This window comes from Ursus americanus, chromosome 35, assembly GCF_024610735.1.
Source record: "Ursus americanus isolate L20-20 chromosome 35, mUrsAme1.1.p, whole genome shotgun sequence".
Lineage (NCBI taxonomy): Eukaryota > Metazoa > Chordata > Mammalia > Carnivora > Ursidae > Ursus > Ursus americanus.
Window position 1 is genome coordinate 17,186,431 of NC_142161.1, and position 16,874 is coordinate 17,203,304.

Genomic DNA, 16,874 nt, shown 5'->3' on the forward strand with positions numbered 1-16,874 from the left:
TGGTTCTGGAAGGAGTGAATGAGGAGATTGAGAGACGCTGGAAGTCCCTCCATGTGGAAATGTAAGATGAAGAGGCATTGAGATTTCTCCCAAAATACTATAAATGTGATGCATATAATTTTAGAAAAATGATTTTTCTGCTCATTAAAAATCGAATATTACAATACTTATAAATTTATATGTGAATGTAAATACATGTGTGTGTCTATGTTGTATCTATATTGCATGTGTGTGTGTGTGTGTGTGTGTGTGTGTGTGTGTATCCCCCCACTCCTTCACTGATATTTTTCCTACTATGGTAAATTGAACTATTGTTCCCAATTGTTACCTTCCTCCCACTAAAGAATTTTTGCATGCTTTCTCTTTGCCACAATTTTCTCAGTATCTTCCCTATAGGTGAAGTATACTTCCCTGTCCCATTAACTTTGGCTGTGGTCTTGTGACATGCTTGGGTTGGTGGAATACATGTGGATATTAGTTAAGTCATGTCTGAGCAGAGGCTTTAAATGAGTTTGTGTGTTGCCTCCATCTACCCTTGACCTTCTGCCCTTCACTGTGAGAACATCATGCCCTTGGTCTGGCTGCTGCTTCAGTCTGGATTCCAAGAGGAGTAGACACACAGAGCTGGCCTGGTGGACCCACCTCAGCCTAGGTAAGAGCCTACCTGGTTACCTATGTCATCAACATATGTGCAGCTGACCTGGATCCTTTATGTAAAAGAGTACATGTTGTTGTAAGCCACTGCAATTTTAGGGTTATAATACCACAAAATAGTTGACTAAACAGGAGATCATTTATTCTTACGAGATCATTGACTGGACAGCATGCAGGGTCTCTCAGGTGAGAAGCAAGGATAGCAATCAAAGCTCAGGACTAGCTGGTCTAAAACCTGTGGAATTGTGTTGAGTCAGCCTGACACCTATGCACCTGTTAGTAACATAATAGTGACAGCTGGACTTCTCACAGAGGCTGCTAGCGCTTTCTGTGCTGGGCAAGCAAGAGCACGTGGTCAGACACTGGCCAGTTGCTGAAGTGTTCTATGAACACTGGAAACAGCGCCGTCCTTACTGGGGGAATCCTAGGTCTCGTGAGGTGTATATTCAGAGAAAGTGTTTTCTTAAAGTGAATCTCCTTGTTTTAAGTTCTAGCAAGTGCATGGCAGTCGGGAGGATACTAAGTTGTCTTAACCCTCCTGCATAGTATAATTTAACATGTGAACATTCCAAGTGTGCAGTTGGAGCTGTGAAATTGAATTGTGGCAAATACTTAGATCTTATTACAATAAAACATATTATAATGGAGTGTTTATGACCCAAAGGGTTTCCAAAATCTAGTAACGGCTGATTTATTTTGAGAAATGTTAAAATAAAATGTGATGTTTCCTTGCTTTGTATGACAGAATTTGACTTACAAATGTTTTTCATTTTTTGAGACAGTGTACTTGCAGGGTGACTAAGGACAAAGACTCCTACTGAACTAACAGGACTCACTTCAAAGTCCTAGCCTCCCCACATCCTAACTTACCATTTTTGGGCAAGTCACACTAAGCTGTTTCCACTTTCCCCACCTGCAAAGCAGAGACAGTAATAAACCTGCATAACAGGGTTAAATAAGGATTATATGAGATTATATTTTTAAAACACTTAACGCACTGTTGGCATATTGTAAGCACTCGATATTTGTTAGACATATTTTTACTATCATCTTTGCCACACATAATTATGTATAAAGTACAAACAACATTCAATATTTTAAAAAGTTTCAGCTGTTGATACTTCCAAATGATTAAAATATGAATGAAATTTCATCAAACACTGAAGTCCTACTGTTGTGATAGGGGAGATAAAAGGAGAAAAAGGAAATTCTGTTTTGTCTTGACAAAAGACAAGGCAGTAATTTCCATAAATATGCAACAACTAACACCAAGTATTTGAACATTTCAAAATGTCACTGCCTTTTAGTAATAATTATACTCATTTACTGTATACAACTAGCTCTTTTCAAGGAACTTTGCCTGCTATTTTCTTTAATCCTCCCCGCTATTTTATTAAAGTTATTTACATATTTCATATGCATACCAAAAATCAATGACATTTCTAAAAACACTGAATATTGAAAACTTCCACACCAGATACTCTCAAGGTTTTATTTATTTATTTATTTACTTACTTACTTACTTACTTACTTATTTATTTTTTACAACAGATTCACCACCTTCTTCTAGAGGTTTACTCCTTTGGCAAAACCAACCCAGTAAGTATGAAAATTCTGGGTGTGGGTATGTGTGTTCATATTAATATTTTTCTATTTTTCTTCGTGTGTTTGACATTTCATAATTTTTAAAAAGCTTTAAAGAAATTATTCAATCCTTAAAACTATATGGAAATCCAATTTTAGTGTCTATAAGTAAGGTTTTGTTCTCATCTGTTTCTATATTATTGGTTACTATTTTTCGCACTACCACAGCCGAGATGAGTAGTTCCTCCAGAGAATGTATGGCCTGCAACATTTAAAATACTTACCATCTGGACCTTTATAGAAAAATTTCACTGATCCCTGCTCTAGGGCATATATCTAGAAGTAGAATTTCTATATGCAAAATAATGCATATAAATAAATAAATATAAATATATACTGTTTGCAGTATATATGTTTACTATATATATACACACATATATACACATATAGGTACATACACACACATATTTACACACACACACACATATATATACATATTTATATAGTATATAAACATTGCCTAATTGCTCTCCAAAATGGTTGTCCCAGTTTATAATCCCACCCACCAGGAGCATTTGAAATGTTTCCATTTCTCCGTATCCTGACCAGCATGTTTTCTTAACACCTTTTTAATGCTTGCTAATCTCTCTTTTTAACAAAGAAATGTTCATGTCTCAAGCTTTTTTATTTTATTTTAGTTTTAAAGATTTTATCTATTTATTTGAGATAGAAAGAACACAAGCAGGGAAGGGGCAGAGGGAGAAGCAGACTCCCACTGAGCAGGGAGCCTGACATGGGGCTGGATCCCAGGACCCTGGGATCGTGACCTGAGCCAAAGGCAGACGCATAACTGACTGAGCCACCCAGGCATCCCTCTCAGGCTCTTTGAAAGACTATAGTATCTAGAATTGTTTTGTTCTTAAAAGTCTTTATGTTTATGGTTACCTTCAAATTTGTGCCAAATAGTACTGGTTTTCCGTTTTGGTTACTGATATAAGGTTTCCTTTAAAATTTTTTTTAAGGAAAAAGTTAAGTTGATTGAAAGAGAAACGGTTAAGTATATAACATATGCAGCTGTGGCAAAAAAATAAAGCTGGATCCTGAATGACTGAAATTTGTGAATCGTGAATGAGTGGAAACTTGTGAGCTGTGTTTTAATCTTGGGTCAATCATTTGCTAATTGTATATTCTTGGACAAATTATCCTCTCTAGATTTAAATAAAACAGGAATGATTGCTAACTCTTCTCTACCTCTCTCATAGTATTGTTTTGGAGATTTATAGAGATCGTAAGTTAAAGAGTTTAGTAAAAGCGTAGAGCATTATTTAAATGTAAGACATCGCTGTGTTGCACCATCTCCATGCCTGACCTGTATCACAACTTCACTGGCGTTTCTACTGTTTCCCCGGAAGATAGCCAACATCAACCAGTTTGGGAGTTTGGTTTTTGCTCACCTTGATACTCTCGTCAATAGTACCAATCCCACAACCCTTCATTTCTACTTGTAGAAATTCAATTGACTGTTTGTCAGCCTTTTCGCAGGAAGTGTTGCCAGGATTCCATTTCCTCTTGTCATCTTGCACGATCTCTTCCTCCAGTAAATCTTTGTGTCATGTAGAGATGTTCTCTTACAACATGGGACACATTCCTTAATCTTAGTGGGGCTGCTTATGTGTTCCGGATACAGATTGTTGTATTCCTTTGGCTTCTTCTTCAGACTCCAACATTGTTCCTTGCATGTAATACTAGGAAACTGATGTGTTGACTTTAATCTCTTTTATAAGCACCCATTACCTCTTTCTGAGATTACATTTTCCCTAATTTTGTCTACACGACTAAGAATATGAGCCCGTAATTTGGTAAACAAGGTCTTGTTTGTTGGGTCTCTTCCTACCTCTTGAGACTCATCCTACAAGAGCCTGTCTTCCTTCTCTCAGCTTCAGCCACCCTGGTCTGCCAGTCCTCTGAGCATGTGTGTTTCTTCTGCTTTGGGGACTCCACGCATTTGTTCCTAATGTATGGAATGATCTCCCTCCTTCCTCACTTAATAATTTTTACTAATTTTTCAGACTTTATCTCAATTGTTTCTTCTCCAGAGAAGCTTTCCCTTACTTCCTTAGCTGTGCCAAATATTCTTTTTCTATGCCCTGATAATACTATAGACTTTTCATAGGCAGCATTTATCATAGTGACAAATTCATATTTATTTGTATGGTTATTTGCTTAACGTTAATCTTACGCATTAAACCTTATGCTTCATGAACACATGAGAATATTTGTTTTGCCTCGCCGTCATTATCTCTAGCTTCTAGTACAATGCTGGGTACATAGTAAATGCCCAATGAATATTTGTTGGATAACCGACTAAATGAATATAGAATTGCTCTGTCCCCTGCAAAATCAGATCCAAAGTACTGTCCTCCCTTGCTCCCATTTTCCATGATCAGCAAGAAATACGTATGAGCAAGGGCATAAACTGAGCTTTATCTGCTCTAGCCAAGTAGTCTGGGAAAACTTCCAGGGTGTCAAGACACCAGTCATATCTTCCAGGAATCAGTGACTTCCTGAGCAGTTCTCAGTGACCTGCTATGGCTGACCCCTGCCCTTTGAAAATCATATCTTCTCCAAGCAAATGCCAGAATGCTGTCTATGATAGTTGGACCCCAGCTACAGGCCACTCTAAATATACCCAGGTGCCATTTACGTTAAATTTCTATTTTTTTTTTTAAAGATTTTATTTATTTATTCGACAGAGATAGAGACAGCCAGCGAGAGAGGGAACATAATCAGGGGCAGTGGGAGAGGAAGAAGCAGGCTCATAGCGGAGGAGCCCGACGTGGGGCTCGATCCCATAACGCCGGGATCACGCCCTGAGCCGAAGGCAGACGCCCAACCGCTGTGCCACCCAGGCGCCCCTACGTTAAATTTCTATTGAAAAATAATCCTATTGTTGAACCACAGAAGAATAATACACGATTTAATTTCAGGTGCCAAGCGCCGTGTGGACGTTTACGAACAGGCCCTTTTGCATTTGGTTTCTGACATAAAAAGACCTGTCTTGCTGTGAAGCACGAATTACAGGCAATCCTATAACATTAGATACCAAATCTGACACTAAGGGCAGCTCCATATACATAAACACGTGTGTAATTATTATTCAGACTGTATTTTAGAAGCTTCTTTTATGGTCAACAGCACTAGACTTTACTGCCACTTATTAGTCTTAATACTGTGGCAATAGATTGTAGTATAGAGAATTTTAAAAAGTACTTAGGTATGACAGTTCAGTAAAGTGAGTTTTCCTAACTCTACCCCCAAATCTCTCTCTTTCTCTCTTTGTTTAAATTGCCAAAATGATCCCTGAGGCTGCGTTTAATAGGAGATAAAGTATTTTGACTTCGGGGCACCATGTATATGTCCTTATTATAAATACTGTCCCGGCATAGCTCTGGCAAGGACACGGGCCATGAACAGATGTCAGCAGTTAACAGAGCATATACAATGGCGCTCCATCTATGTTGTGACTTGGCCAAAGCCTTTTTCTGCAGCATTGCCTGTTATCTTTCCCCAACCCTGTTAGCATGTATGTTCCAGCTCAGGGCCACTCAGCTGAAACATAGAGAATTGTCTTTTGGATTTCCATGAGGACTGAGCATTACTTGTCTTGATCTAAACTTGCCTCTTTCCTTTCGAAAGCCTGAGAGTGAAAGAACAAATGCTTGCTTTTAACCAGAGGAAACGATCAAAGCAAATGGTCTGGATAATATGGCTGTGAGTACCGGTTTAGTTATTGACTTAATCAGGGAGAGAAATTATTGCAGAAAATTTTCATATGCAGTCCTGGATTTTCTAAATTAATGAAGACTCTCATTTCCATTTTCAAACAGTGCTGCTGGGTATCGTTCCTGTTTAATATCACATTGTTGCTGGGTTGGTAGTGGGCTGGCACAAAAATGGGGTAGAGAGAAGGTGCCAGTCAATACTAGAAAGGCCCAGGAAGAAAGAGCGCCAGTAGAACATCTGGGCTAGAGATACAGCTGCTTTGGGAAAGGCTCAGATCCTTATAGATTGGGTGATAAAATTCGGTGAGTCAGAACTTATATTATCGTGCATTTCCTAATAACTTTCTAGCACAGTGTTAGAGTAGCGTTGCCAGGACTGCTATTTACGGAGGGATCATTTTATTTTGCTTGGTTGCTTCCATTGCATTGCGATGAAACTTGCACACAAGTTTTGAAAAAGGAGACATTTTAACATTTTTACTGGTGAGTTTTCAGAATGATATTGAAAAGAGAGTCTGGGGCGGTATAAAAATCTGTGTTTTGAATTAATTTTCTTTGATGAAATAAACAAACATTGATGTGAGAAAGAGTTTTCAACTATGAAATGGTATAATCCTATATCAACAGTAGTTATTTCTGGATGAAAGATTTCGGATAATTTAAAATTCTTCCTTCTCGTTTGCCCCTATTTTCTGAATGTTTTATTATTTTTATTATTTTTTCTTTTTTTTTTCTTCCAAGTTCTTATTCACATTCCAGTTAGTTAACATACAGTTAACATACTATTAGTGTCGGGTGTAGGATTTAATGAGTCCTCACATACAACACCCAGTGCTCATCACAAGTGTCCCCCCTTATTTCCTATCGCTCATTTAACTTGTAATATAAAAGCACACTCACAGGGGCACCTGGGTGGCTAGTTGGTTAAGTGTTGAACTCTTGATTTTGGCTCAGGTCATGATCTCAGGGTCATGAGAGCGAGTGCTGGTTGTTCTCCCCGCTGGCACAGAGTCTGCTGGAGATTCTCTTGCTCCCTCTCCCCCTGCTCATGCATGTGCACGCTCTCTCCCTCTCTAAATAAATAAATAAATAAATAAATAAAATCTTGAAACATAAGCTTTGTGTTTATAAAAAAAAAAGCACACTCACACACACGAACATGCATGTATGTGTATACAAGTGCACACAAATGGGCATGTGTTTCCCTTAAGCCGAACAGCTAAGCTGCTATTTGAAAGGAACATCTGTTTTCACCCTCCAGGATTCTATCTCACAATTGTTTTGCGGTGGGAGAGATAAAGAGGGAAGGAGGAAGGGTGGGACAGGCAAAAGCAGGAACCTCTGCTCTCTTGTCGGTGGCTGTTGTTTGAGGTGGGACTTTGAGCTCCCATTTCCTCACTGTCCTATAACTTCGCAACTCTGATGTTCAGGACAGGCGACGTTACTTACTTGGCATACTAATGACTTACGCTTTCCAAAGACCTTCACTTGTGTGCGTCATCAGTTTTTTTAGGGAAGTTTGTGGTCTGTTGGTGTGGTGGGGGCATTGTTTGCTTACAGCACAGTCATCTCCTCTACCTCCACTGTGTCCTTGCTAAAGAAACCCAGTGTTCGTTCGGTATCGGGTGGCCATGCTTCACAAGCTCTCTTTCAGCTGCAAAGGGGTGGGGTGGCCCACGTTTTCTAGTCTAAGTCAGTTGTGGTCATTCTATTCCCTTTGCCAGTGTTGGTTGCAAGTGTGGACCTGTGACACAATCCTGGCCAATTAATTACGAATGACAGTTTATTTGGGGGCTTTCAGGAGATATTTCCTTCATCTTAAAAAAGGAATAGAAAACAGTGGCTTGTGCTTTTTAAATTGATTTAAATGTTGTTGCGCAAGGATGAAAACCTTAGAACTACTGCAGACATGCTGTTCCCACAGCAGAACAAAGACAGGTCAAGATGCCGAGGAAGGAGGTGAGAAAGAAGGAAGAAGCTTGGGTCCCTGTTGGTATTTGTCTGCTCCTAAAACCTTCGGCCTCTGAATTTCTTGCTGTGGGGCAATAAGCTCCCTAATTGCTTTATCCACTTTTTTGTTGTTGTTATTGGGTCTCTGTTACTTACAGCTAAAATTATCCAACTGGTTCAAGCTATGACCAGATTTCAAAATGAGTCTTTTTTCCCTTCTTTCCTATAGGAGATAAATAACTCAGAAAAGTGTTAACTTTACTTGGATAAATACATTATTGTTTCAACCCGTGCCCCATATAATGCTTTATTTTAAAGAGAAGGAACACACACACACACACACACACACACACCCTGCTAAGTGCTTTAAAACAACTGTTTAGTGTTCTGCTCACATTTGAATTAACAGTTTAGAATGAATTTAAATATCTACCAATACAGGAGTAGTTGAATATGCTGTGTAACAGACAATAAAATGTGAGATAACAGTTAAGAATAAGGTAGATCTATAGGGATTTATCTGAAAAGGTCTTTGATACATATTTTAAGTAGAAAAAAACAGGTTTCATACCTACTTATGCAATATATTACTTCACATTTGTGTATGCATATAATGTATGTAGGCATATGTTATATTTTCATTTATATAGATCTTTAAATGAATTTAAAAAATTGGAGAAAATTTAACAATAAATGGAGGGTGGCAGTTACCTTTAGGAAAAAGCTAGATTGGGGGATGTAAAAAGGATGTTTAAAATTTTTACTCTATATATTTAAGTAACATTTGAATTTTTACTGAAAGAATTTATTCATGTTTACCTATGGAATTAAAAGCTAAAAAATGCACAAGTCATGTTAAAATATTTACAGTGGCTTTTAACTCTGTGATTATTACTTTCCACTAAATCCATTAAACAAAAAATATACATATATAATTTGCGCTCTTTTATTAATATTTTGAACAATATATAGAGATCTGCTTTTTTTTTTTCTTTTTTTCCTGTTGAGCACTTACCTCATTTTCCCCTGCCCCCAACATACACCTCTTAGGCCCACATGTTCCTTTCATGGCCTTTTCATGCCTCATTGGGGAAGGCTGGGTGTTCCCTGATTTCAGATTCCCACTCTGGCCTCTAATCTGAGGCATCAAATCCCTGGTTCAGCCAGGAATAAGGCACTTGCTCCTTATTCTAGGTAGGAAGAAAAGTTTGGGGTCAGATCAGTCACAGGTGGGGCTCAAGGACCAATTTTTTTCTGTGGCAGTGCATGAGCCCTTCGTGGCCCAAGCTACACGACCTCCAGACGTCTTTAGATTTCTGCCTGCTCTCCAAGCCAGGCCTTAGGAGCCCCCAATATCCTTCTTCTTTTTTTTTTTTTTTAAGATTTTATTTATTTATTCGACAGAGATAGAGACAGCCAGCGAGAGAGGGAACACAAGCAGGGGGAGTGGGAGAGGAAGAAGCAAGCTCATAGCGGAAGAACCTGATGTGGGGCTCGATCCCAGAACGCCGAGATCACGCCCTGAGCCGAAGGCAGACGCTTAACCGCTGTGCCACCCAGGCGCCCCCCCCCCCAATATCCTTCTGACATGTTTGCTTAGATAGCTGAGTTTCCTTATCTTGCTTGCAGCCAGGAACTGACAGATATCAACCCATGGAAACTAGAATAGACGTGTCTCTTTTTCTATGTGACGTGACCAGTAATCACCAGGAACATCCTGTGGGAGAGGACTATTCTTGGAATATGAATCGTCCACAACAAAGTTTAATTTGTGATTTATACAGCAGCACGTCAGCTCTGGGGCTTTCTCTATTTAATCATAGCAATGATGATGCATTGTTCTTGTGTGTGTATCCCTCAGGCTGCTCTCACTTTTGATTACACAGAGAAGGAACAGAATCCTTAAAGACAAAATGAATCGAGAGGTCTTTCACCTGGAGTTTGACTCTTAAAGAATTCTATTTGTGACTTGCTTTACAGTTGTAAATTGTGGACCTCTAGAATGGCTGTCATGGACTTTAGTCCCTGGAAGAAACTCAGTAATTATCTCAGCACATGCCTTCATTTTAAGGCTGAGAAACCGAAACCCCTAGTAAAGAGGCGTAACCCGAATCAGATAGCTATTTAAAGGCAGAATTGTGCTTAGAATACAAGTCTTCTGGGGTGCCTGGGTGGCACAGCGCTTAAGTGCCTGCCTTTGGCTCAGGGCGTGATCCCGGCGTTCCGGGATTGAGCCCCACATCAGGCTCCTCCGCTATGAGCCTGCTTCTTCCTCTCCCACCCCCCCTGCTTGTGTTCCCTCTCTCGCTGGCTGACTCTATCTCTGTCAAAAAAATAAATAAAATCTTAAAAAAAAAAAAAAAAGAATACGAGTCTTCTGAATCCTTATCCCAAGTTCTTTCTTGAGACGCCACTCTTGAAAGATTTTATGATAAAACAACAAAAAAGAAAGATGGAGTTTAAAAGCCACCTTGCTTTGAAAATCACAGTAAATATATTCATAATAATGCTTTTTAGACTCTGGCTAAATAGTCATGCACTTCGCATTGGTTTCACTTACCTCTTCTGGGGTGTGGTCACCAAGTTTTGGGAAAGTCTGCCTTTAGAGAAGAAATAGGGAAAAGGGAAACACCATTTTAGATGTTTCTTTTTTCTCCTTAATTCTGCATTTCAAATATATTCTTTTCTTTAGCATATTCCAGGTATAAACACGTGGACAACCCGTTTCTGATATTTTACCTTTCTTCCTAAAAGTGTCCCTGTATCCTGGGGCCTTGCACAGTACAGCTGACTGGGACAGGTTTAGTGCCCTGGGGATGGACTCCATATCTCCAGGCTTTGCTACTTTGTAATTTTTATGGGTGTGTCCTGCCTCCGGAATGAGATCGTCCTCTTACAGGGCCTTCAGCAAATGAGTTTTGATAGTTTAATTTTCATTTAACAAACTTGCACTGAGCATCTGCGATATGCCCTGCGTAGTTATGATGGGGTTCAATAACACAAGGATGAGAAAACCCAGCCCCCACGCAGGGAACTCACTCTACTCAAGGCGCATGCATTTTAAGGTGACGAGTGATAAATGGTACACAACCAAAACAGGGTGCTGGTGTTCTTAAAAATCTATTCTTTCCTTAAGAGCCCAGATTAAGGCGCTCTGTTAAGAACTTCTAACTAGGTTATACTTTGGGCAGTCTGCAGAGGGCCCTACGGTCGTCTGCGAAGACAATTACACTGGCAATTAAGACAAAATACATCTATGTCTGTAGATAATAATGAAACCATCTCTAATATTACAAATTGGTCGTTTAATTTTGGGTTTTTTTTTTCCAAGATAGAAGGAATACGTGTTCTTGACAAACGTGGATGAGAGAATGCTTTGAACAGATCAGTGTGAGCCAAATGAGCTGAAACCTCTGGGAAGATTAAAAGAGAATGGGATAAAAATTGTACAACAATACAGCTGATATGCCATACGTTTAAAATCACCTTTGTCTTGGCAATGATACTGGAAGGCTCTGTTTGCTATTGACATATGAATACATTCATTCATTTGTTTATTCATTCAACACATTTATTGTGAACATAACTTTGTTCCAGGCACTGTTCTAGATGCCAGAGAAACAAAACAAAGATATTTGATTTTGTGGGCTACATTCTTGTCTTACTTGTTTAAGACACTTCAAATTATTCTCCATACATTTGAGATAAAATCCAACAGCATTTGTATCACATACAAGGCCCTGCTGCTTTCTCCAGCTCCTGCTATTCTTCCTCTCTTACTTTAAGTTCCAGCCATGCAGCACGCCTTCCAAATTCTGAAAACAAAGAGACACAGTTCAGTCCAAACTTCGGATCTTTGTACATACTCTTCCCTCTACCGCAATGATCTTCTCACCCTGTAAACCCCCACTCAAACTTCAGGCCTCAGCTAGCTCAAATGTCATTTCCCCCAGAAGCTTCTCCTGACTTCCAGAACAGGTCTAGTGTCTCCTGTGTGTCCTCAGAACACCCTGTGCTTAACACACGCTGCACCCCATGAAATGGCCTCTTTATCAGTTTGTCTCTCCCTCCAGACCACAGAGTCCTTGAGATCAGAGACCAGGTCTTGGACACTAGCACATCCCCCAAGTTTCTCACGTGGTCCCTGACATCTAAATATTTATTTAAAATTGACAGTGCATGAGGAACCAATGAGGGGTTGCCAGCCAAACAATTACACCAGCCATAGGACTTTTCTTAAAAGAATTCACGCTGGGTTCGCTGTCTACCACCTGAATCAAATACCAAGCCTCCATCACAAGGTTCTTGCCAATGGATTCAATATGTTGTGAATTACAGCCCTATGCCAGCTAGAGTTAGATGCTGTGGTGTCTTTAGGGAGACCAGCTTCAAGTGCAGAGATAAAATTAATACGATTAGGAAGCCAGTTTAAAAACAAAACAGTTAGAAACAAACGCCAGACAGGGTAAGTCGAGAAGTACCTAGCTATGTGTGGCAGGTAAAGCTCACTGTTGGCGCTTGGAAGAAAGGGAGACCGGGGTAAACTGGAACAGTTAGTCTTCACTGAGGGAACTAAACTTGAGCAATCTCTACAATAGAGGATAGAATTTAAGCTGGTCACTTTTAGGAGGAACTAATTGCGAGCTACAGAAAAGAAGCCCATCTGTCATGTTTTCCGTTTACTCTTTCTTGGTGGTTAAAAAAAATCTTTTTCAGAAGGATTAGAATCATAGTCTTTGAATAATGGATGAACGCAATTAATTTGAAATCCATTCTTAGTTAGATTTTCAAGTCTTTCCATTCTTCCCTCTTCTCATGCCACCATTGATTTCCTTGTTCTTCCTGAATAATGTGGTTATTCACCTAAGACAAAAATATACAAAAACCCTGAGGAAGTTTAAGGATATTACTCTGAAAGCGGAGAATTTCAGCCATAGTCCCCAGAGTTGTACGTGAGCCCGGCATTTGCCTGTTTCCGCCGTTTGCAACCCATCAATTTCTCAGACAAAAAGTCACTGTGACCTGCAGCTAAAGAGGAGTCACTCTGCACCACTTAGTTGAAATGACAAGCATGTCCTTGGTGACAGGATGTTTGAATGGTTGGCCAAGGGTTTGCTGGGGTGACAGCGTATGGGTCTGAGTGGAAATGCAATTTCCCCCAAAGAGCTTTTATAGGCTGCTTCCGTCTCTGGTCCCCCCCTCTCTTTGAATTTTTTTTTTTAATTTTAACAGTTCTTAGTTAAATGATATATTACTTTGTCAAACATATCACTCGCTTGAAAGTAGTTACCATAAAGTCAGAAGTCAAGGTGGCCCACTACTGCTCTTGAGCCTGAGACAGTGAGTAGAAATCAGCTATGAGATCATGGCCAGAACGAAGTACCAGTGGGAGAAAAAGAGGTAGGGGCCTTCTTTTCTGTCCTGGTGGCTAAAATTGCATCTTTGTGATTATATCTCTGTTATGTATCATTTCTCCAAACAGCCATGTTTAACAGAAATTCCACTCCCCTGGTCCTTACCTTGAACCTTATAATTACCAATAACTACAAATCCTTCAATATTTTTAATTTCCCACGTTCTATTTTTTGATCGCCCTATTTTTTTTTTTACCTCATTCCCTCTAGAACCTCAGTTTCAACATTCTCTTGACACCATCTAGACAAGCGGTCTACTGATTGCCCACCTTTACCCTGTCCCTTTGACATTGCACCTCCCCTTACCTGACTTAAAGTCCATGACCAGTCATTATAATCACTTCTTGGCATGCACTGCCTGAGAAATCTCTTACCTTTCTTTTCCAATAGGTCTGTTGGTAACAAAATCCTTTCAACATTTGTCCTCTGAAAATGTCTTTATTTCACCTTTATTTTCCAAGGATCTTTTTGCTGGATATAGAATTCCAGATTGAACAATGTTTACTTTTGAAACTCTTAAGATGTTTTTCTAGTGTCCAATCACTTGCTTTATTTCTGATGGGAAATGTATTACAATTCATTGTTTTTCTTACATGGTGTGTGGGGTTTTTGGCCTTATGAATACTTTAAGGATTTTATCTTCATCACTGATTTTCATCAAGTTGATACTGGTATACTAGCGTGGTTCCCTTTGTGTTACCCTCCTTGTAGTTCATTGAGTATATTGAGTCTGTCGATTTATAATTTGCATCACATTTAGAAAACCTTAAACCTTGGGCACCTGGGTGGCTTAGTCAGTTAAACATCTGACTTTGGCTTAGGTCATGATCTCGGGGTCCTGGGATCAAGCCCCAGGTCAGGCTCCATGCTCAATGGAGAGTCTCCTTTTCCCTCCCCCCACCTTCTCGCTCTGCCCCTCCCTCTGCTCGTGCACACAGTCTGTCTCTCTAAAATAAATAAGATCTTTAAAAAAAAAAAAAGAAAAGAAAACTTTAAAACTTTGTTTATTCAAATATTTATATGCTCCCCCTCTCTCTTCTCCTCTGTGACTCATGATTCATATTTTAAACTGCTTTGTATTGTCACTGAGGCCCATGTTAGTTTTTTTTTTTTTACAGACACTTTGCTCCCTGAGTTTCACATTGGAGAATGTATAATATATATTGCTATGTCATCAAGTTCACTGATTTTTCTTTCCTTCAGTGTTCATTTCTTTTAAGCCCATCTAGAGAGTTTGTCATTTATGACACTGTATTTTTCAGCTCTACAACTTCCATTTGGATCTTTTTTCCATTTCTATCTCATTATGTTCATATTTTCTTTCAAAGCCTGTCTGTCGTCTTAGTCTATCTGACTTTATCTTTTAAGGTCTTAGTCTTCTAATTTTACATTTCTGTTATCTCTGTGTCTGTTCGTAGTAGCTGACCTTTCTCTTCTGGTAATGGCTGACATTTTCTTGTTTCTTTGTATTTATTATATTTGTTATTATATGCTGGACATTTTGAATTTTATGTTGTTGGGTGCCAGATTTTGTTTTCTTTCTTTAAAAATGTTCAACATTTTTCTTTCAGGTAGTTAAGTTACTTGTGAATCAGCTTCATTATTTTGAGTTTTTTGTTTTAAGTTTTACTAGAGTAGGTCTAGCTTAGACCTACCAATAAGTCATGAACCTTCTTGGGTCTCCAGAGAATGTCTCAAGTGTTCATTGAGGATTGTCTACTCTCACTGGTTGGAATTCAAATGTCTTCCAGCTTGGCATAAGCCATGAGAATTGCTTCAGTTTAAAGCTTCCTGTTTGTTCTTTTCTTGGCATCAGTTATGGCTTAGTATTCAGCAACAGAATCATAATTTCCAGAGTTATATGTTCCTTGTAAATGTCAACCATCTCAGCCTCCCTCAATTCCTCAATATTTTTCTTCTCAACTCAGAGACCACTTAGTTCTGTTGGGTACCCCCCCCCAATATTGTGGTTCAGAAATGACTTCGGGCAGAGAGCCAAGAAAAATGTAGGGTTCACCTCATTTGTTTTCCTCTCTTAGGGATCATAGTTCTCACATTGCCTGATATCCAATGTTTGAAAACAGTTGTTTTATATATTTCTTCCAGTTTTCTCATTGTTTTGATGAAGTCTTGTTCCAGTTACCCTAACATGTGCAGAACAAAAGTTCTGAGTATGTTCCTTTTTAAAGTAGGGGCTTAGAATAATGCCATGACTTAAAAGTGGACGTCTTCGGGGCGCCTGGGTGGCACAGCGGTTAAAGCGTCTGCCTTCGGCTCAGGGCGTGATCCCGGCGTTCCGGGTTCGAGCCCCACGTCAGGCTCCTCCTCTATGAGCCTGCTTCTTCCTCTCCCACTCCCCCTGCTTGTGTTCCCTCTCTCGCTGGCTGTCTCTATCTCTGTCGAATAAATAAATAAAAAAAAAATCTAAAAAAAAAAAAAAGTGGACGTCTTCATCCCCAGTAAAATGTCCAAGAGGAAACATGAAGTTGGAGTTGAACAAATCTGGATGTGACTCCTGGTACCACTATTTAAAAGTTGTGTGATCTTGAATAAGACCCTTAACCTCTCTGTGCTTCTGTTACTTCTTCTGTCTGATAGTGGTAAGGGCAATACCACAATGGGTAGCTGTGAGATTTGGATGAAATAATCCACGTGAAGAGCTTCTAGAGATTGCTCAAATTCAATTCCTTCAAAGAATCCTGTGACTCTGGTCTCTCTTTCTTCCGAGCACCAACAGTGAGCTTTACCTGCCACACATAGCTAGGTACTTCTCGACTTACCCTGTCTGGCGTTTGTTTCTAGCTGTTTTGTTTTTAAACTGGCTTCCTAATCGTATTAATTTTATCTCTGCACTTGAAGCTGGTCTCCCTAAAGACACCACAGCATCTAACTCTAGCTGGCATAGGGCTGTAATTCACAACATATTGAATCCATTGGCAAGAACCTTGTGATGGAGGCTTGGTATTTGATTCAGGTGGTAGACAGCGAACCCAGCGTGAATTCTTTTAAGAAAAGTCCTATGGCTGGTGTAATTGTTTGGCTGGCAACCCCTCATTGGTTCCTCAAGCACTGTCAATTTTAAATAAATATTTAGATGTCAGGGACCACATGAGAAACTTGGGGGATGTGCCAGTGTCCAAGACCTGGTCTCTGATCTCAAGGACTCTGTGGTCTGGAGGGAGAGACAAACTGATAAAGAGGCCATTTCATGGGGTGCAGCGTGTGTTAAGCACAGGGTGTTCTGAGGACACACAGGAGACACTAGACCTGTTCTGGAAGTCAGGAGAAGCTTCTGGGGGAAATGACATTTGAGCTAGCTGAGGCCTGAAGTTTGAGTGGGGGTTTACAGGGTGAGAAGATCATTGCGGTAGAGGGAAGAGTATGTACAAAGATCCGAAGTTTGGACTGAACTGTGTCTCTTTGTTTTCAGAATTTGGAAGGCGTGCTGCATGGCTGGAACTTAAAGTAAGAGAGGAAGAATAGCAGGAGC

General features: G+C 39.7%; 1 long non-coding RNA gene across 1 annotated transcript in view; it reads left to right on the plus strand.

Moving 5' to 3' along the window:
* Positions 1–501: 501 nt before the first annotated feature.
* Positions 502–16,874, plus strand: part of LOC123794242 (uncharacterized) — a 66,546-nt gene continuing 50,173 nt past the window's right edge. Inside the window, exons 1-2 of the long non-coding RNA XR_015723047.1 lie at positions 502–652; positions 2,206–2,253. This is a non-coding gene — a long non-coding RNA (uncharacterized LOC123794242). The remainder of the gene's footprint in view (positions 653–2,205; positions 2,254–16,874) is intronic.